Raw genomic sequence first — 20,894 nt, 5'->3', positions numbered from 1 at the left:
AAACTATTTGCTCTTTCTAGTGGGAAGCCATTTTGGCTTCCCTTTATTTACTTCAATCTGTGTACCAGTATTACTGTTCAGCTCAGTTCGAAGAATGATGTAGGGTTGCCAACTTTCCAATTTCTCAAAACTGACCACGACCGCTATGGTTAATGTTTTTGAGACCATAGGTGCTGGAACTAGGGATATGGGGGGTGCTGCAGCACCCCCTGGCTTGAAGTGGTTTCCATCATATACAGGGTTTACAGTTTGGTTCAATGGCTCTCAGCACCCCCACTATACAAATTGTTTTAGCGTCTCTGTTTGAGACTGAAGGGGACGATGTCTCTCCTGCTCAATCCAGCAGCGGCTCCAAGGTAAAAAGTTCACAGGGAACAATGGGGGCAGAAAGTAGAGGGGGGAGTTTCCTGAAGCTGGGGGTGGGGGTTCCCGGAGATGGGTCTGAGACCCAGTCCTGGAAGCAGCCTGTTCAGGGAAAGAGGAAGTGTCCCTCCCCAGCCCAGCCAGAACTGGGAGCTAGAGTGCTTCCAGCTTTGCCACTCCCCGGATGAGGGTGTGAGTGAGAGACAGTGGAATTATGGTAACTGGACTTTTGGTGTCCAGTCAATACTTCTGACTGGGGACCTGTACAGGACTTTTTGATTGAAACTGGACTTTTCGGTTGAAAACCAGACACCTGTGTGTGTTTGTAGCAGGAAATAGACAGTGCACTCTTGCTCCGTATAAAATGGGGGGGTTATTTTTAAAACATTATTTTAAGGGCAGGCTGCTAAGAGATGCACTATTGCTGTGCAATTGCCTGCAAATATAATGGGGTTTGTTGCTTAATTAACTTTTTGAAATGGATTTGTTATTGTACATGTACATGTGATTTTTAATTCATTTTTTTAGATAAAGTATGAAAAAATGTAACTTGTCAGTGACATATCTTCATAAATACTTTTATATTTTAAATCTCTCAATTGACTTTGGAGTGGAGATAAATAAACTTCACACAAAAGATCAAATACATTTGTTAATGACGTGGAAGAAGGGATAAATAGTACATTAATGAAACTTGTTCATGGTACAACTCTACCCCGATATAACGCTGTCCTCGGGAGCCCAAAAATCTTACCGCGTTATAGGTGAAACCGCGTTATATTGAACTTGCTTTGATCCGCCGGAGTGCGCAGCCCCCCCCCCCCCGGAGCACTTACCAAGGGAATTTACAACTACATCTTACTCAAAATCCAGATAGAGTTCATAGAATCATAGACTTTAAGGTCAGAAGGGGACCTTTATGATCATCTAGTCCTATCTCCTGCACACCACAGGCCACAGACTCTCACCCACTCATTCGTGTAACAAACCCCTGACCTATGTCTGAGCTACTGAAGTCCTCAAATCGTGGTTTAAAGATTTCAAGGTGCAGAGAATAATCCAGCAAGTGACCAGGGCCCCACGCTACAGAGGAAGGCAAAAAAAAAAACCCAGGGCCTCTGCCAATCTGCCCTGGGGGAAAATTCCTTCCTGACCCCAAATATGGCGATCAGCTAAACCCCGAGCATGTGGGCAAGACTCACCAGCCAGACACCCAGGAAAGAATTCTCTGTAGTAACTCCAATCCCACCACATCTAACATCCCATCACAAGCCATTGGGCATATTTACCACTAATTGTCAAAGATCAATTAATTGCCAAAATTTTCATCATACCATCCCCTCCATAAACTTATTAAGCTTAGTCTTGAATGCAGATATGTCTTTTGCTTCCACTACCCCCCTTGGCAGACTGTTCCAGAATTTCACTCCTCTGATGGTTAGAAACCTTCATCTAATTTCAAGCCTAAACTTCCTGATGGCCAGTTTATATCCATTTGTTCTTGTGTCCACATTAGTACTGAACTTAAATAATTCCTCTCCCTCCCTGGTATTTATCCTTCTGATGTATTTATAGAGGGCAATCATCTCTCCCCTCAGCCTTCTTTTGGTTAGCCTAAACAAGCCAAGCTCTTTGAGTCTCCTTTCTTAAGACAGGTTTTCCATTTCTCGGATCATCCTAGTAGCCCTTCTCTGTACCTGTTCCAGTTTGAATTCATCCTTCTTAAACATGGGAGACCAGAACTGCACACAGTATTCCAGATGAGATCTCACCAGTGCCTTGTGTAACGGTACTAACACTTCCTTATCTCTACTGGAAATACCTCGCTTGATGCATCCCAAGACCGCATTAGCTTTTTTCATGGCCATATCACATTGGTGACTCATAGTCATCCTGTGATCAACCAATACTCCGAGATCCTTCTCCTCCTCTGTTACTTCCAACTGGTGCATCCCCAACTTATAACCAAAATTCTTGTTATTAATCCCTAAATGCATGACTTTTCACTATTAAATTAATCCTATTACTATTACTCCAGTTTACAAGGTCATCCAGATCTTCCTGTATGATATCCCGGTCCTTCTCTGTATTAGCAATACCTCCCAGCTTTGTGTCATCTGCAAACTTTATTAGCACATTCCCACTTTTTGTGTCAAGGTCATTAATAAAAAGATTAAATAAGATTAGTCCCAAAACCGATCCCTGAGGAACTCCACTAGTAACCTCCCTCCAACCTGACAGTTCACCTTTCAGTACGATCCGTTGTAGTCTCCCCTTTAACCAGTTCCTTATCCACCTTTCAATTTTCATATTGATCCCTAATTTTTCCAATTTAGCTAATAATTCCCCATGTGGAACCGTATCAAATGCCTTACTGAAATTGAGGTAAGTTAGATCCACTGCATTTCCTTTGTCTAAAAAATCTGTTACCTTTTCAAAGAAGGAGATCAGGTTGGTTTGGCACGATTTACCTTTTGTAAGACCATGTTGTATCGTGTCCCAATTACCGTTGACCTCAATGTCCTTAACTACTTTCTCCTTCAACATTTTTTCCAAGACCTTGCATACTACAGATGTCAAACTAACAGGCCTGTAGTTACCCGGATCACTTTTTTCCCCTTTTTATTGGAGTTGTTAAGATTTTGACCAGTTTTAATTTTTTAAATGATAAATTTACATTTGACACCTTAAAAACTAAGACGTTACCTTGTTTTTACTGTTTTCCTATCATTATGCTGTTGACTTAAAGTGACTTCTTATTGCATGAATGATTTGATTAGAGTGATTTTAAAAAACAAAACCAACCCCCCCGCCCAACCTAATCTTCCACTTTTTGGCATTGGTACTATTGTGATATATGATTTAGTAGAGTGAGTCCTGAAACTTAGTGGATAGATCTTGTTTTTTGACTAGTAAATATGCTCAGCAGGACTGTTTTTTTAATTTTATCATTTATAACTAGGAATGCTTTTGGGGATATGATAGTCTTAATTCATTTTCATAAATTTGTAAAATGTTTGATTTGGTTTTATTCTTGACTAAGCTCTAATAGACTGTTATTTTCTCATGAAAGCAGATGAAGGTGCAAAGATATATTTGAAACTGGGCATTCCTTTGAATTTGGTGGTAATAGGGAGCAGATTCCCCTCATATGTTCTGCACTGGTTGACTGCCTGTGGGTTTCTAGGTATTGGTTTTATAATCTAAAGCCTACCAGAGAAATATAGCTTCTCTTCCCTCGTTCTCCCACAGTTGAGATCAGTGAAGGTGCTTGAGGAGATTTCCTTTGGTTTAAATTAGTGTATTCTTCAGGAATGCACATCAACTCTAGTATGTACTTTCCTTTGATCCCCTGCCTCACTGATCATTCAGAGCCTTGATTTGTTTATCATCTTGTCACTTTAAAATGTAGGTTTTTTCCCACTCTCTTGGGCTTTTGGGGAAAAAGTAGCTGCAGATACAAGGTGAAATTAAGGGATTTGTTTTTGATTTACTTGGAGGTCTATTGGAAAGTAACCAAATTCTGACTCTTGTGCTGCCAGTGTTGTTGCATGCGCATATGTTCTGGGCACTCTTTTCCCATATGATGCAGCTTCCCATTTCCAGAATGCATTGATATAAACACTGTTAGACAGTATGATAGGTGAAATGCTCAAATATAGTTGAGATGTCAGAAAATCTATCTCTTCTCTCCTTAAGGAATGAGAAATCTTGAGACATGACTCCTCCACCATCCTGACCTGGAGAGCTGCTATTTGGAATGTGACAGGTGACTGAGATTTTATTAAATCCAAGTTGCTGTTACTTGTGAACAGAGGACAGTGTTATTGCCTTATTTATTCTTATCTGTTATCTGAAATAGATCCACTTTCTGGCCTAACCCAAACTACCATTACTTCTCTTTGCAGGTGAAATAAAACATGAACGTTGACATATTGAATGTCAGCAGGTAGGGAGCAGGAGTTCCAATACTGGAGTCTCATTGGTTGTTCAAAAAGAGCAGATTTTAAAAAAAAAACAGTTAAGGGCTGGTTATATGCTCTAAGTAGGAGTGATATTCTGTGTGCAAAATTTGCTTTTTATTTCCAAGTAGTCAAGGGAAAAGTTGACTGTCATTTTTCAGACATTGGTTCAAATTAATTCCAGTGTTTCTGAGCTGCCTTCTCTTAACTTGAGCCTTGTTACAAAGAACAGTGAAACAAAACATTAAACATTTCCTGTTTCCCTGTATCTAGTCTTGCTCAAGGGAAGCTCAGCACTAACCATACCAACCTAACTGAGGGTATGTCTACGCTTACTGTGGATTGACACTGCAGCAATTGGTCCACTGGGGGGGTCAGTTTAGTGGGTCTACTGAAGACCTGCTAAATTGACCACAGATCACTCTCACATCGACTCTGGTACCCCACCGGAATGAGAAGCGTAAGGTAAGTCGATGGGAGAGTTTCTCCTGTCAACCCAGCATGGTGTAGACACCGCAGTAAGTTGACCTAAGTTGCATCAACTCCAGCTACCTTCTTCACGTAGCTGGAGTTGTGTAACTCAGGTTGACTTAACCCCATAGTGTAGCGAGCCTAACCTCAGGGCAGGTCTGGATCTTGGGTGAGAGGGACTCTTCCTCTATTAGACTGACCTGGCAGATAAGGAGACTTTGGTTTCTGATCTTCTCAGTTTATGATCTATTTGCATCTAAAACGAACAAAAACCAAGTATGTGCATGTGGCCTAAAATAGATTAGGGTAGACAATATCTACTAAATGCATTTTCTAGGGTATGTGAATGTTTACTATACAGATTCTCTCACGAGAACCATGGTTATTGGAGAATAATGAAATGGTTCCCTAAAAAAGTGAACTATCTGTGGTGTCAAATGCAGAACCTAGAAACAATGCATGTGCTTGTATTTCTCTTTGAGGAAAGGTTACTAACCAATGTTAAATTGTCTTGATTCTTTTGTGCAAAGGAGCCATGCAGTATTGAATTGACTAAGATGAGATTGGTTTTATTTTAATTTTAAATACCAGCTGGCTATCTTTATAGGATATATAAGCTGATGCCAGGGAATTAATAAACCTAGGAATAGTTCTAGAGAGTCTTCATCTAGGGAGCATTGCTTCTATTGTAAGTTTGTACTGAATATGAATCCCTTTCTGAAATGAAAGGAGACCGATTTTCCTGAGTGTTGAAAGACAGTAACTGCCCATTTGGCAGTGAGAATAGTATTACCAGCACCTGAGGGGATATGGAGTTGGAATAGAAAGGTCGTATGCAGACTAATGGGAAATTAAGTGAGAAGTGGCTGTTTCCGCTCAACATAATGGACACAAGTAACACAGTCAAACTCTGTGTGTACATGTACGTGATAAGAAAAGAAATTCTGCAAGTTTTAGAATTTCAAAGTGTTTAATTTAATGTGAAAATACTTGTTAAAGTGGTGGATCCAATGTGGAAAGTCTCTCAAGTGGAATTACAAAGATACTGTATTTAATTTTCCAGTTTGATTAAAAAGGTTTGAGGCTTATTTCATCGGTGGATCCTTTTTATTTGATTGGCAGTATTTGGTTAAAAACAAAAAAGTTCAAAAATAGTTTGCAAAAATCTTGATGAACTCAGTATTAAGTCCCTTCTTCATCATCCTGGTCTCTATTCTCCTTTTCAGCCGCCATAAAAATATAAGATAGATCAGAACATTTCTCTGTACTATTTATACATTTCTAATGCACCCATCACTTTAATATCTAGATGCCCATCAGATAACTAAAAAGCATAATTTCTCTCTTGCATGAATTCCTTGTGTGGCACTCTTGGATCAGTGCCACCAGCACACTCATTGTCTGCTTTCTTTTCATCTGTAAGTGGGCCAAAGTGATCGTGGAAGTATTGCAGGGAACAGACATACAGACATTTAGTTATGCATGTCAGTGATTGTGAATAATGTAGCGGTAATATATAACAAATACGTGCATTCAGTCTATTCACAATTGCACAACATTCTTTTCTAAATACTCTGAAAAATCTCTGGGCCCTGTGACGGGGTGACCACCCCACACAGAACTGACAGGAATTAAGGTGGCCAGGCCAGGCCAATTAACTCCACAGGCTGGACCTGGAGGAAGAGCCAGGGAGCAGGTCACTAACTGGAAGTAGGTTCAGCTGTGCAGATAGCTGGCAATAGACAAGGCTGCAGGAAGGCAGGCAGTAGTCACTCCCTGGAAAAAGGGGAGGAGGGTTTTGGAGCTGGTACACTCAGAGAGAGAGAAGGGGAGGTAGAGTGGAAGTAGTCCAGGGAAAGAGCAGTGAGGGCTGAGAGAGGAAAGCCTGGAACTGCTGAGTTGAGCATCCCTGGCCTGGAACCTGGAGTAGAGGGTGGGCCTAGGTTTCCCTACCAGCCTCTGAGGGAGTGGCACTATGGGGCAGTGAGAAGGAAGGCTGCCTAGGGCTTCTAGGGAGAAGGGACTTTGCTACCCCGGAAGGGGGGAACACTGAGTAACCTAGCTAGAGGGCTGAGTCATGAAAAGGACAATGCAGTTCCTGGGGCTGAGAGAGGAGCTGCAGACCCGAGAGAGAAATAGCAATGGCTTGTAAACTGCAAATGGGGCATTGACCTCGAGAGCTAATCCCTAGAGTGACCAGGAGGAGGCACAAGACCAGGGTGAGTGGTGCATCCTGTGACCGGTCCGTAAGTTTCAGATAGTCCATGTGTGATGAGGTTTCCAGTGTGCACCCAGAACTGTGGGACCACTGAGTCCTGTGGTTTCCTTCTCACACTGCGATGCTGTGGCAAGCTACAAACCTCTGGCAGGTACAGCACTTGCACAGACATCCAGAGGTAGGGACACACCCAACTGAATTACATGAATGCTTCTCCTAGCCACTCATGAACCAGCCCTAGAGACGCTTCAGCCAATACCCCCAGTTCCCCAGCCTTGCACCCCCAGAATATACCATTTTGCCCTGGTTAGAAGCTTGACTAGTGTAAGTTTATTATCCAGTCCACCTCTCCCTCAATGTGGAGAAGATACAGACTAGCCTTTGTAACTTGAGCTGAGATTTCCCAAGCACTTCAACAAAAACACACTGTTTTAGGTAAAATATAAAACAGATTTATTAACTACAGAAAGATAGATTTTAAGTGATTATAAGTAGTAAGCATAGAGATCAAAGTTGGTTACCTAAGAAATAAAAGTAAATTTGCAATCTGAGTTCTATAAACAGGATTTTAATCAAGCAGTGTTTCACCCTGATAGATAGTACAAACAGGTCACAGATCTTTAATATAGAGGCTAGAACTCTCCTCCAGCCCGGGACCACCCTCCCCAGTTCAAAGTCTTTGTCCTCCAGATGTTTCTTCCAGGTGTTGATTTGTGGGGGGAGTGAGGCCAAGTCATGATGTCACTTCCCCTTTTTCTAGTTTCTTCCAGCTTGCTGGAGAGATCCTTTACTTGTGACATGGGAGTCCAACCCCATTGGTCAAGCAGTCTCCATTGTCTATGTGCTCTCTCTGAGAAGTCTCCATTGTATACAGTTTCTGAGATAGTGGATACTCTTTAATGGGCCATCAGCACGTCTGGCTGCTCCATTGTTGTACCTGAAAGGCTGGTCGTGTGTGTTCCCAACCTTACAACCTATTTTAGTAACACACACATAGCAATACTTCATAACTTCACATACAACGATAACACACACAATCCAACAGGATATTAATGTTCAACAGATCAAGACTTTTAAAATGATATCTCACAAGGCATACTTTGTACAAAACGTATCATAATTATATATCAGTGGGGAATATGGGGATTCCAGGGTGTTGCTTTGAGGTACAGAGTGACACATCATGATGATTCACCATCTAGAGGTGAGGGAGATTGGAGAAGGTTATATTTGTACCATGGTGTGCTCCCTGTGTCAACACATAGGCAGATGATCAGGTCTGGCAGTGAGAACACCTGGACCCTAGCTTTGACATGACAGAGATAAGAATCTGAGCCATTTTCCTCAAGGCATAATACACGTGGGTATTGAAGTCTCCTTGGATGAAGTATTCTAGGAACTCCAGAATCAGACTGGACATCAACTCCATTAGCACTGATAGGAAGCTGGCAGTGCTGCAGGGTTGCCTGTATGCTAGTTAGGATACCCATATTAGATGTGTCTCAGGATGTGTCTCATAGAGGTGGGTGCATTCAGATGAATTTTTTTTTGTGGTTGTCTCTTTTGCTTCAAAGGTCAGATACACACAGATGCAGTATAACTCTGTTTACCTAGTCTCTGATAAACCAAAACTCTTGGTAAACCCAAGCAATGTGAATTGTTTCCCCTGCAAACAAAATTTTTTTCACAAGGGCATGAATTTCTCTAAAAACCTTTGAAAAATGGTTTTGTATTGAACTCTGATAATGCAGGCTGCAGGACATGAAAATAGTTGAAAAGGACGCTGTGTATCCAAGTAACTTCCTCTGGATAACAACTCTATAATAATAAACACTAGTAAGTGAGTACTGCTTTTTTATCTATTTCTACTAAGTTTGATCCTATTCTTTTCCACAACATGTATATTTGATTTCTAAAAACAAAACAAAAAACACCACTTCACAGACACAACACATGAACTTTTTGTCCAGCAGAGAAGGTGTATTTTCCGGAACTGTAACCAGTGTTGTTCCATGGATTGTCTATCATGGGTGCTGCTTTTGGCATGATCTCAAGATGCACACTGCAGTAATGTCATCAGAATTCTCTTTGGGCTTGAATCTTATTTTCCCTGTGACAACATAATTACTTGTGGTTCTTAGAAAAGCAGTCAGAATTGCTGATTCACCGCTTGTCTTTTTTGCCCCTCCCCGCCAAATGAGCTTTCTTTAAGTTCTGCTGTAGTACTATAAAATAACAACAAAACTTGGTCTGATTTATTACTACAGAAGAAAATCCAGTGTACTGGGTTCTGCTGTGCACTAAAGATCATATAGTGTATTGATCTAAATTTAGCCTGCTTTCAGGGACCCATCTGGAGACCCAACTTAAAAAATAGGCACTACAGTATTTTATTAATTGATCTAACACTTGTCATGTGTTTTTAAAAAAGTCAAATAAAAACATCTATTAAAATTGAGAATTGCAGGGATAAAAGGGTTACAAATTTCAAACAAAACCTGTTTATGATAAGGATCACAACGTGAACGTACAGTTTCAGACTTCATCTAATGTATATTTAATTAAAGAAGCAAAAAGTGGGAAGAGGAATCTACTGACTTTTTTTTTAGTAGTGAATTTTTCCACTTAGGTCTTGACTTCACTGCTAGGAAAAGATATGATTTTTTTTTTTATCCTGACGTAGCTAATGCATCTGAGGTAAAAACACAGTGGAAACAGGACACTTTACTTTTGCTGTGAGGTATCTAGGCGAGATCAACTTAGCAGGGGTATGGTGCTGTCCTCACCTGGTTTCCCTTGTGGTAAAACTAAAATGTAGACAAGGCAGTTCAGGGCACTTACTAAAATGATTTATGTATGTAATGAGAGATACAAGATGGGTGAGGTAATATATTTTATTGAACCAACTTCTGTCTCCTTTCTATTTTTCTTTCACAGATCTGAAGTTTTAATATTTGGTACTTTGAGTAAAATCCCAGATACAATCCCAGTAAGTTCAGTTCTGGAAGAGCGAGTAAATTTTCACAGATACCTAAGTCACGTTAGGTACCTCAAGTATTGAGGTATGCTTGAAAATGTTACTCACAATAACAATAGAAACAATGAAATTATGCAATATTTTGTGATAGATGTATTTAAAGAAGTATATCATGGAGATAGAAAATTTTCTTCTTGCATGATCTTGATGCATTTCTAGGAATTCAGGACTTAATTTTTAAAAGAGCTGAATGTCTACCAGAGCTCTAGTGGAAATCGATGGGGGAGAGAGTAGTCAGCATCTCTGAATGCTTTTTACTGCACTTCAAAGGGAAGCAACCTTGATTTATTTACCCTTGCTGGTGCTAAAGGTAAAATTGATCTATTGCCTGTCTATACCCCTCGTTTTCACACTGACTGCTTAGCGCTGTTTACTTGGAGCTATGCTGTTTATATCAGCTGAAGATTTGGCCCAAAGATTGTGATAAACAAGATAAGCAAGCTTTTGGAATTCAGTGATCCTTATCCTGAATTCATGTAACATGAACTTATGCTCTCTGGTATTTGCGGAGTTCAGATGCCTCACCGGTAGTAACCTTTTTAGTAATTTTCTGTTGGGTATGTGCAAAAGTGACTTTTAATCAAGAAAAATGTTTGTCAGTCTCTTCATAGCATGAAGGATCAGAAGTTGCACTGGGCACCAGGTTTTTAGTTGCTAATTACAAATTTTAGGTTTTTTAAAATTATTTTGCTGGTAGGGTAAATGTAGCCAGTTTTTGTGGCTAGTGTGCACATTTCCACATCAAAAGAAATGGGCCACAAACAGCACTCGGTAGTTTTGAGGCTTATACTTGTTACAGACTGCAAATGTTAATGATTAAACATATGGGGATTTTTAGTGATCATTCAGGCTGTTTAAATATTTTACCAGTTAAGAAGCAAGGAGAGACTTTATCTGGCCCTTTCTCAAGAGGAAGTTGTTAGAACACAGTCATATATAGGTTACATTTGTTGTAAGGGGTCAATATTTATTGACTGCATGCTTTAAGAGAACCCTTAGAAGAATCTAATTTTACTTCTCATTGCTGCTGAAATGTAGCTGCTTTTGCTTCGGTACTGGGTAGCACTAACAGTTTTTACATAGTGTCTCAAGAATTTTAAATTTCTGGTAGAATCTACTTAAATGCTGTCAGAATCTGTTACAAAAGATGATAGGCATACAGACCCAGAGATGGGTATGTGCTGGAACGATTAATTGGACTAAATTCTGTGCTTGTTTACATTGGTGTAACACTGGAGTAATTCAGCTGAAATCAAAGGTGTTGCTTTGGATTTATACTGGCTTAACTGAGAGCAGAATTTCACACAACATATTCAGTTGGAAACTATCATCCTGGTAACCAATTGTATGCATATTTCCCTGTCTGTGGCATACTGGTTTTGGCATTTCTGTGGATTTTCATTGCTTTCAGGATCAAAGGTTTCTCTGTATCAGTAATTTGCCAGGGATAAGAGTTTGTCTACTTATTTCAATTAACCCCTTTGGCAAACTTTTGTTAATGGATAAATATTTCACCCGGAAGACTAGAAAAACATTTTAAAAACAGCAGGCACCCTTTGTTAGATCTCTGCATCTAAGAAGAAGGATTAGTCAGTCTTCTTGCTTGGGGAGGATGAGGCAAAATGGAATGATGTCTGGAGAAAAATTTCTTTACATTTATATGAGTATTCTTTATTCGGGCAAGAAGAGGATGGAAAAAACTTGTCAGTTTCAGCACTGCACCACAAAATCCTGTCACTGTCCTTACACTGATGCTCTGGGAACTGAACTGGCTGCCTATGAAATTCTGGGTGCAATTCAATTTATAAAGACCGTAATTGGTTTGAGAGCACTTCTCTGAGAGAAGCCATCTCTCTTTTTCCTGACATCCTCCAAGAGTTGAGATCTGAGACTGGCTGAGCTGGACCTCTGTTGTTGTAAAACAGAGGGAGAGGTTGAGGCTTTGAAATTTGCTCTCCTGACTCACCAGAGCCTGGGTTTGTTATTTTTCAGTGCATGCTGAACATTCTCCCAGGCATTTGGGGAATGGGAGACTGAAGTTTGTTTGCTTTGTGTAAGGGTTTTCTTCTTCCTTCTGAGGTCCACAGATCTGTTACAATGGGTACTTCAGCCTGCTTGCAGCTTGGGGGCAGAACCAGATCTATCAGTCATTAGCAGTAGGGTGCCTCCTGAAGTTGGTCCCATTTTTTTTCTGCACCCACAGGCACAGTGATGGCACCTGGTCACTTAGTCAGTCTTCCCTGCTGCAGAGCTTTTCTGAGGGGAAATTCCACGTTTTCTTTCAAAATTTTAGACCAACAATTCAGTTAGTTTGTCTGGCTAATTCCCAGCAGAGTCCCAGGGTTACCTTTGATTTTGGGGAGATTGTTCGTTCAGCTAAGCTTCCCCTTTTGGCGTGGGGTTGCCTCTCTCCTGGTAGGAAAAGAGGCAGGCAGGATTGGAAAAGAACTGGCTCTGAGCCATACAGCACCTACTTTCTATTGGCACAAAACCGAACACCCTAGCCCCATCCCTTCCCCGAGGCTCTGCCCCTCGCTCACTACATTCCCCTTCCCTCGGTGGCTCGCTCTCCCCCACTCTCACTCACTTTCACTGGGCAGGGGGTTGGGGTGTGGGAGGGGGTGATGGATCTAAATGGGGGTGCAGGCTCTGGGGTGTTCAGGGTATGGGAGAGGGCTCCAGGCTGGGGCAGGTAGTTGGGGTGTGGAAGGGGGTGAAGGCTCCAGCTGGGGGTGCAGGCTCTGGTATGGGCTTGGGGATGAGGGGATTGGGGTGCAGAAGGGGGCTCCAGGCTAGGGGGTGGGGCCGAGGGATTCAGAATGTGGGAGGGGGCTGTAGGTTGAGGCAGGGGGTTGGGGTGCAAGAGGGGAAGAGGGCTCTGGGGTGGGGCCGGGGATGAGGGGTTCAGGGTGTGGGAGGAGGCTCTGGGCTGGGGCAGGGGGTTGAGTTGCAGGGGAGGTGAGGGCTCTGGGCTGGGAGTGTGGGCTCTGGGGTGCAGGAGTGGACTCTGGGTTTGGGGAAGGCTCATGACGGGGGGATGAGGGCTTTGGGGTGGGCCCAGGGATGATGGGTTTGGGGTACAGGAGGGGGCTCTGGGTTGGGGGGCTTAGGGCTGGGGCAAGGGGTTGGGGTGCGGGCTTACCTTGGGTGGCTCCTGCTCAGCAGCACAGTGGTGCTATGGCTACTAGGCGGGAGGGAGAGGACGGGGGCTCAGCAGCGCATGCTGCTCTCGCCCACAAGCACTGCCCCCCACCAGCTCCCATTGGCTGGGAACTGGCCAATGGGAGCACGGAGCCGGTGCTTGGGGCGGGGTAGCATGCGGAGCCCCGTGGCCTAAGAGCCGGACCTGCTGGCCACTTCTGGGGCGCAGCTCGGTGCCCCAGGACAGATAGAGACTAGCCTGCCTTGGCTCTGCAGCACTGCTGACCAGACTTTTAACTGCCCAGTCGGCAGTGCTGACAGGAGCCACCAGGGTCGTGTTCCGGTTGAAAACTGGACACCTGGTCACCCAACCAGCCCCTTCTTCCCCATGTCTATGTGAGGAGTGAAGCCAAAAGAGCAGCCCACACTAGCAGCCATGCCTCTGACTGTAGAGCTCAGCCACCTTCTCCTCTGCTTCCCTCTGAGTTTTGGATGGTGGGACTGGACATTGCCAATTCCAGAGAATGCAGTAAGGGGCATTTAGCATGTAAACAAGCCCATAGACAGCCATGCTTCAGTGACCCAGGGTTCATATGATATTTATCCAGTAAATCTTGGTATCCTCTCTGCATCTCACCCTGTCTTATCTGTTGGCAGAGATCTAGCTCCAATTTTATATTCTCCACTCCCAAAACTGATGAATGAAGAAAATAAGACTTTTTTGCTCTTTAGGGATATTCCCAGTTCAGTTCAGGGAACAGAAAGGTACCATAAAGAGAGACATAGCATCCACCAGTTGGAACACAATAATTCATTGAGGTCTTGCAGCAGTGCTCCTTCAGTGGCTAACAGCTGTTCTGGTCATGACAATCAATATGTCTGTTGTGTTCTTCCCAGTTATTAAGAAACTCCTATCAGCCCTACTCCAGAGAGAGCGTCTTCCGTCCTGGGTGGAATAAAGTTTCCTATCTCTATGTGCATTGCCCACTAATGGGGAGATGAACACCAAAACTTACATGGCAAAGTCAAATAAGCAGAGCGGCTTTTACACCCAGAAATATCTTGCACATTGTAAATTAATTTGATGGGCTGGTGATTGACCTCCTTGCATTTGGAAACAGTAAACAAAGTAGTGTGTGACCTCACTATATGTGAGGACCCGGGATAGGAAGTGGTGAATGACCTCTCACAAAGCTGGGTAAAATCCATGCCTTATGTCTTCCCATCTTTTCCACTGCTCCCCAGGATGATACCAAAGGAACGAGAGAGCATCAGTGATACTGTTTATGTCTTTCTGGCTAAAGGGATTGTGGCTGTCAGGGTTGATTAACCTAGCATTGGTGTCTCTATCTCACAGAGGATGTTTGCTATTCCAAGACCATCCAAGACTAGTGGGGTTTAAAATTAATGCTTAGATGAAATTATTATTAGTCTCATGGACCCCAAAGAGAAGGCAACAAACTGAACTTATTCTGCTGGCTTGTGTAAAGTCTATAGTTTAACTACCATATTAAACCTTCCCTCCAAAGGGCTTTATTGTGGGACTGTAAACGCTTTCAGCATGCCAAGAAAAGGAAGTTTTGTACAAGTCCATCAACTTTACTCCAACTCCATAAGGTCATAAAGCATAACCTTGGAACCTCATTTTGCTCCTTTCAGAGCTACCCTGATGGAACTCCTGCAGGAGGCATTTATACTATCTGTTAAAGTCGGTCTTCTAATGGGTACTATCTCCAATCATATGAGGTTTTTTATTTGAAATTGGGAGCTTTCTCTAATAAGAGTTCGTCAGGTAGTCATCCTTATTTTGGATGTCCGTATCTTGCTTCCCACCCTGGAGGCACATTGCTATGAAAATCCGATTGTAATGAGTCTGGGCACCTTAGCATGAAGACAAATAGGAAAATTTATCTGTGTTTATCTGAAAACGTCCTTTGACTATTGAGTTTTGTGGATCTGGACCACCCTGGACACAAAAGTATCTTCCAAAATGGAGATAGGAATTGACATCCAAGGATTTGTGTGTATGGTTCGGTAGAGTTTACAATGTGTAGTATTTGGAGAAATTGCTGAGAAAACACAAAGTATATTTACCATAATCTGAAATATAATAAAGTAGATTTGAATGATCTTGGCTGTGGAACTTATCTCAACTAGAAGGAGCTTCAGCAGATGGAGCATTCCCTTGCTGCCCATGACTGGCAAGTACAGTTCTGCCCCCACGCTGTAAACAGGCTTGACATATCCATTGTAACAGACCTGTGGACCTTATTACTACAAGAAAGGAAATTTTCAGGTTATCATGGATATATTTTCTTAATCTAATTTGCTGTCATGTATGTACTTCATGCTAGAAAGAGCTGTTGTTATACTAGAAATGTTATTGTGAAATTAAAGTCAGGGCATCCCAAGTTTGCGATGGGAACTTATTTGATTTTAAAAATCCAGTAAATAAATTTGATACAATAGTCTGCTCTGTCTTTCTTCAGTTTGTCACACTCTTTGCATTGTTTGAAGGCTGAGGTAAGCACATTTTCGACATTTTTTTTTTTGATCACTTGAAGTGGACAAATATGGAGGGGGTTAATACAGGCTGATATGCCTCGTAAGAAGCAGTGAAGTATAAAGAGTGTTTATATCAGCCTCCGGAATCAGATATAGGAGCTATAAGTAAGGCTAAGATTTTGTCACAGTTATTTTTAGTAAAAGTCACTGACAAATCATGGGCAATAACCAAAAATTCATGGAAGCCCGTGACCTGTCCGTGACTTTACTAAAAATAATCATTACAAAATGGGAAGGGAGGAAGGCCAGCACCCTTCTGCTAGGGCTCCAGGGTCCCCCCTGTGGCCCACGGTGGCTGAGAGCACAGGGTCCCCCCGATGCCACCGCTAGCTAGGAGCTGTCGGGGTCCTCCCCACCGGTTGAGAACTGCTGGGCCCCCGCCAGCTGACACCTCCAGCTATTCCGCCCAGGGCTGAAGTGAAAAATGTCATGAAGGTCCCTGGAAGTCATGGATTCCATGACTTCTGTGACCTCAATGACAAAATCTCAGCCTTAGTTTTAAGTATGCTTGCATATAGTCGTCTTCTTTGGAAGGTGACTATTTTTTAATTTATTAATTCCATATCTCTTTCTCTTTCTGTCACATGTGGTAGTAAAGGCCATGTGAAAAATTGGGTTTATAATGAGCCTCTCTGCTATGGCTAGTTCTAATATTACAAGCTTCTGAACAGTTTTAAAAGCTGCCATTAAAAAACTGACTGAAAGGGTTTTCCATCTTCCCCTCCTCCTCCAAATTGCACTGATCTCAGACCTAAAATTGGCAGTACTTAGTCTATGGGGACAATTTATGATTTGATAAACTTTAGGGGGTTAGTTGTAGAGTTCAAGGCCAGAAGAATTCATCAGATAATCTAGTCCGGCCTCCTGTATATCATAGGCTACTACACACCATACAACAACCTGAATTAGATCAAAGTATTACAGCCCTCAGGAGCATAAACTATTGTGCGCTACAGGCAGAGAATAGGAGGGATCAAGCGGCACCAATGCCTGAGGCTCCTGCAAGCATTTTACTCCATTAAGTAAAAATAAAAATGCAAGATAAAGTCTTTTGATGGAAAAGGCTCCTGGTTTGCTGACCCTTTCTGCTGTGGTTAAATAGCCAGAAAGAAGAAAACTTTAGCCTGTGAAGACTGGAATGAGTCAGAAGTCCCTGACCATTGGGTAAGTCAAAGCGTTGCACACAGATACACAGCCAGTCTCAGGAACCATTCCTTTTTAGCTGAGTAAGCTGTGATCCGGATGACAATAGCTTTGATCAAGCTGGATTTTTTTGGCTACTTTAATTATTAAAGCAAATCGAGGAAAGATGTAACCTCACAGACCAGCCCAAGCAAATAAAAGTGCCTCCATAATACCTGCTTGAAGAAGTTAATGACAGGAACAGAATTATCTATACTTTTCAGTTGGTTCTGGCCATGAATTGGCCCACTGGAGAAAGATACCATCTCACTGCTATCTGGCCTTAAATCCTGAATGAATGCCCATTCTTCTGGTGCTAGATCTTGCTAATGGAGCCAGTTAGCTTGCAGTCTGTCTGACAGGTGGCTCTAACAGAGAGTTCTTGGCGTCTCCAAAAGAAGTGACAGGATCAGGCTGACTTCTGAGCTTAGTAACCTCCTGATCATCACCTGAGCAGAGCAAGCTATTAAAAGCAGGAAATCACTGTCCCTTTCTCAAACTGCAGGTTAAGTGAATTGGGCGAAAGGGGCCCCTTACTGAAAGTCCCTGGAGAGTATAGAAAGGGAGATTGTAAGAGAATAAGCAGTAAGAATATCCCTCAGCCAAAAAGGAGCCAACTATGTAGCTAGCTGAGGGCTTATCCACAGGCCAGATTAGTTTTCCAAAGCTATTAACCTTTGTGGCTAGCTTGGGAGGTGAGCTGAGAGGGACAAGAGCAGACAAACTGACTACACAGATGTTAAACCTGGCACTTCTGAGTTACTTGGAAAACTCCTTTGATGGTATTCAGGAAGTGGGAGCCTGTTAGTCTGTTGCTCCAGGCAGCACTGCTGGGAAAGGGCAGGAAGCCAGTGTCTCTTTAAAGTTCCGGTCTGAGGCACTTCTGATTGTGACAGGGGAAGACCATTGTACTAATGGAAAGCCCCAGTCAGTTCTCAACTCCAATCAGGACAGTCTCTTTCCAACAATTTTTTCCCCAAGACATAAGTAGACAGGGTCCAAAATGGGCTGCAGCAGGAGCGGCTCTCTGAGACAACACGAGTAGATGCAACAAGATAGGTTTCACTCAGACCTGAAGAAGAGCTCTGCAGAGCTCGAAAGTTTGTCTCTTTCACCAACATTAGTTGGTCCAATAAAAGGTATTGCCTCACCCAGCTGGTCGCTCAAGGTGTCATGTAGGCAGTTTGGTAAGGTGCCAGCAGAGGGAGAATGCAGCAGCAGCAGCAGAGATAAAGTAACTTTTAAGTACCGGCCTCCAGACAAATGGAAATTGCAGGATACCCATGAGGTAAGGGCAACAGGTGATTTGGTATATAAGAAAGACATTACTCTGCCAATCTGCATGGTTATGAATTAACAGATTGAAGGATCCTGCCAGAGCCTCTGGCAACTATCATAAATGTGCATACTTTAAAAATAGTTTGATAAATACATATTTTATGGTAAATAAGCCACCAGATCTGTAGGTGTTTCTTAATTTCCCTACACCCCCTTATATTCCTAAAAAGAGTGTGGGGAGGGGTGGGAGGAGAGGTTTACAGGACAACAACAAAAAGCATGAGTGAGAGACACTATGCAGTACTAGAATTTAAACTCTCAAGTGCTGAATGAGAATACATTCCAAAATTCCTCTCATGTTTTGCAGCACTTTTTTTCTTTGAGGTGGTTAGCAGTTTTTAAGTATTTAGATTTCTTTCCCCATCTACAGTGGCTGTCAAATAACAAACTCAAAATTTCCTTAACCCCACTTAGTCTGGCTTCGTGCCTAAGTATGATACAGAAACTGAGCTGGTAGAATTAGTCAGTCTCTTGGCACTGGATGAAGATCAAAGAATCCATGCTGCTTCTTTTAGCTCCAGCAGCTGCTCTGTGCCAAGGGCTCTCTTGTGCAGGGTACTGCAGGGCTCTAGTTTATCACCCTTCATTGTTCAATATGTATATAAGCCTTGAGGCAGGGTATATGGCAATCTACATAATCTATTTTCCTGGCTACTCTGGGAGGATTGGGAAGAGAGAGACATCCAGAGGGTGGATGTTATATTATACGGACAAATTAAGGCTCAAATTATATTCTGCGTATGGACTATATTCTGAGTGTCCTTGTATTTGTATTTTAAATGTAACAAATAATAATAGATTGATGATGATAAAAAGCTCTTTTAATCAGTAGATCTTAATGTGCTCTACAGAGAAGGACAAGTATTCATGAACCCCATTTTACAGTTAGGGAAACTGAAGCAGCGAGGTGAAGTGACTTTTTCCTAAGTTACACTACACGACAACAGAAGAGCCAGGAAAAGAATTCAAGTGTCTCAACTCCCAGTCCAGTGCCCTTTCTACCAGGCCATGCTTTCTCCCCAAGCAATACATAATTCTTTGTTGTGTTTTTAATTTTGTACAGAGTTTAGGATTTAGACAAATACTATATAAAGTCTAAATAAATACCACATCCTGATCTTGACTTTTGTAGCTCCCAGTCTGATGTTACGTATCAACCATTAGATACTTAAAGAATGGATCATCTTCACAGAGCTCAGTAATAAAGCGCAACAGTGACAAATTTGCTGAGGAAAATCTGGTGTACCATGACAGCTGCATTAAATAAGCAAAACCTTCAACTTTTGAACTTACCAATAGCACAATGAGTAACATCACTAGCATCCAGTGAAAATAAATTAAGTTTTATTCAGAATGTTAATCCCACCGATTTAGGCAAATAGATAGGGTGTGATCCTGCAATGAATTCTTAGGCAACCCTCTATCCACTTCAATGAAACTTTTGTTTGAGTAAGCACAAGATCAGACTCAGAGTTTGCAATTCATCTCTGATTTTTTTATAAAGCTACACTACATTCAATTCTGTAGGAGGGAAAAACATTTATCTTGGTTAAGTAAAATCTTGCTGGTTTTAATATGTTTTTGCCAGACAAACCCTGTGTACGTATGCATGCCATGCATGTACACACTATACACTTTAATATATATGCATAGCTAACACAAAATTACACATACTAGTTGTGTATAATCAAACCAAATCACAATTAGAAAACTGATGTAACTATTGTAGATTATAAAACTGTATAACTATTGTAAGTCTAAAGACAATGCATGGGGACATTATTTCCTCTTTTTTAAAAAATTCTAAATAGATAAAGCAATATAAAGGGAATTCAAGTTTCAAAATAAAACCCTGATTACTCCTACAAGGAGATATAATCCATCCTCCTTTAAAAAGGAGAAAGGAATCCCTATTATTTGATGGTCTCAGGACACAGACTGGTCCCCATATGTGTTTTTTTTTTATTTAAATACTGGAGCAAGCTCTATTATGCACGAATTCTAAAAGCACAAGCCAGGCAAAAATTGCAAATTTACCAGTACTCTTTCAGAGTGAGCACCTGCATCTGTCACTTTCACAGCAGGCGAACAATAGCAGCTACAATATAGACACAACAATTTCATACAATCCCCATAAAGCCAAACCCTGCTCTAACTGATAAACCGGCAGCTCTTTGAAAACACAGACAGATGTTCCTTGTAACACCAGAATCAGTATCTGCTTTCTTGCTGTTATAGTCTCAGACTCCTGATGTCTGTTGCAACCAGAACACTGTTTATTCTATATTCTTTACAGCTCACATCTGAGGAGAGTGGAAGAAAATGAGGAGTTACAGAACTCAGTCATTAAAGGACAAAGAATAGTGTACTATTCTCCAGGCAGAAATTCAGCCTAGAGAAATCTATGGTTGGGACCCTCACAAAATTCAATAAATTTGACAATGACACTGCTTGTATTCCCACAGAAATTTAAAACAGTTGTACTCAAAAGCCCCTGATAATGTTGCTTAAACTATTTTTGGCCATCACATGTTAAATTGTTTTTCCACTATTGTTTTGTCTTCAGCAGTTTTATGTATCTATAACAGATGCTCAGAATCAAAGTTCTACTCGTGAA

At 41.8% G+C, this 20,894-nt stretch overlaps 1 protein-coding gene across 4 annotated transcripts in view; it reads left to right on the top strand.

The window, feature by feature from the left end:
• LHFPL2 (LHFPL tetraspan subfamily member 2) overlaps positions 1 to 20,894 on the top strand; it is a 195,498-nt gene that overhangs the window by 21,962 nt on the left and 152,642 nt on the right. Inside the window, exon 2 of one of the 4 annotated variants that reach the window (XM_054032650.1) lies at positions 4,063 to 4,132. The exons of the other annotated variants lie outside the window; for them this stretch is intronic. The gene's annotated coding sequence lies outside the window, so the exon portion shown is untranslated. The remainder of the gene's footprint in view (positions 1 to 4,062; positions 4,133 to 20,894) is intronic. 4 annotated transcript variants of the gene reach the window in all.

Source organism: Malaclemys terrapin, chromosome 6 (genome assembly GCF_027887155.1).
Source record: "Malaclemys terrapin pileata isolate rMalTer1 chromosome 6, rMalTer1.hap1, whole genome shotgun sequence".
Taxonomy (NCBI): domain Eukaryota; kingdom Metazoa; phylum Chordata; order Testudines; family Emydidae; genus Malaclemys; species Malaclemys terrapin.
Note: the sequence above shows the minus strand (reverse complement) of the source record. Positions and strands in the feature narration are given on the sequence as shown.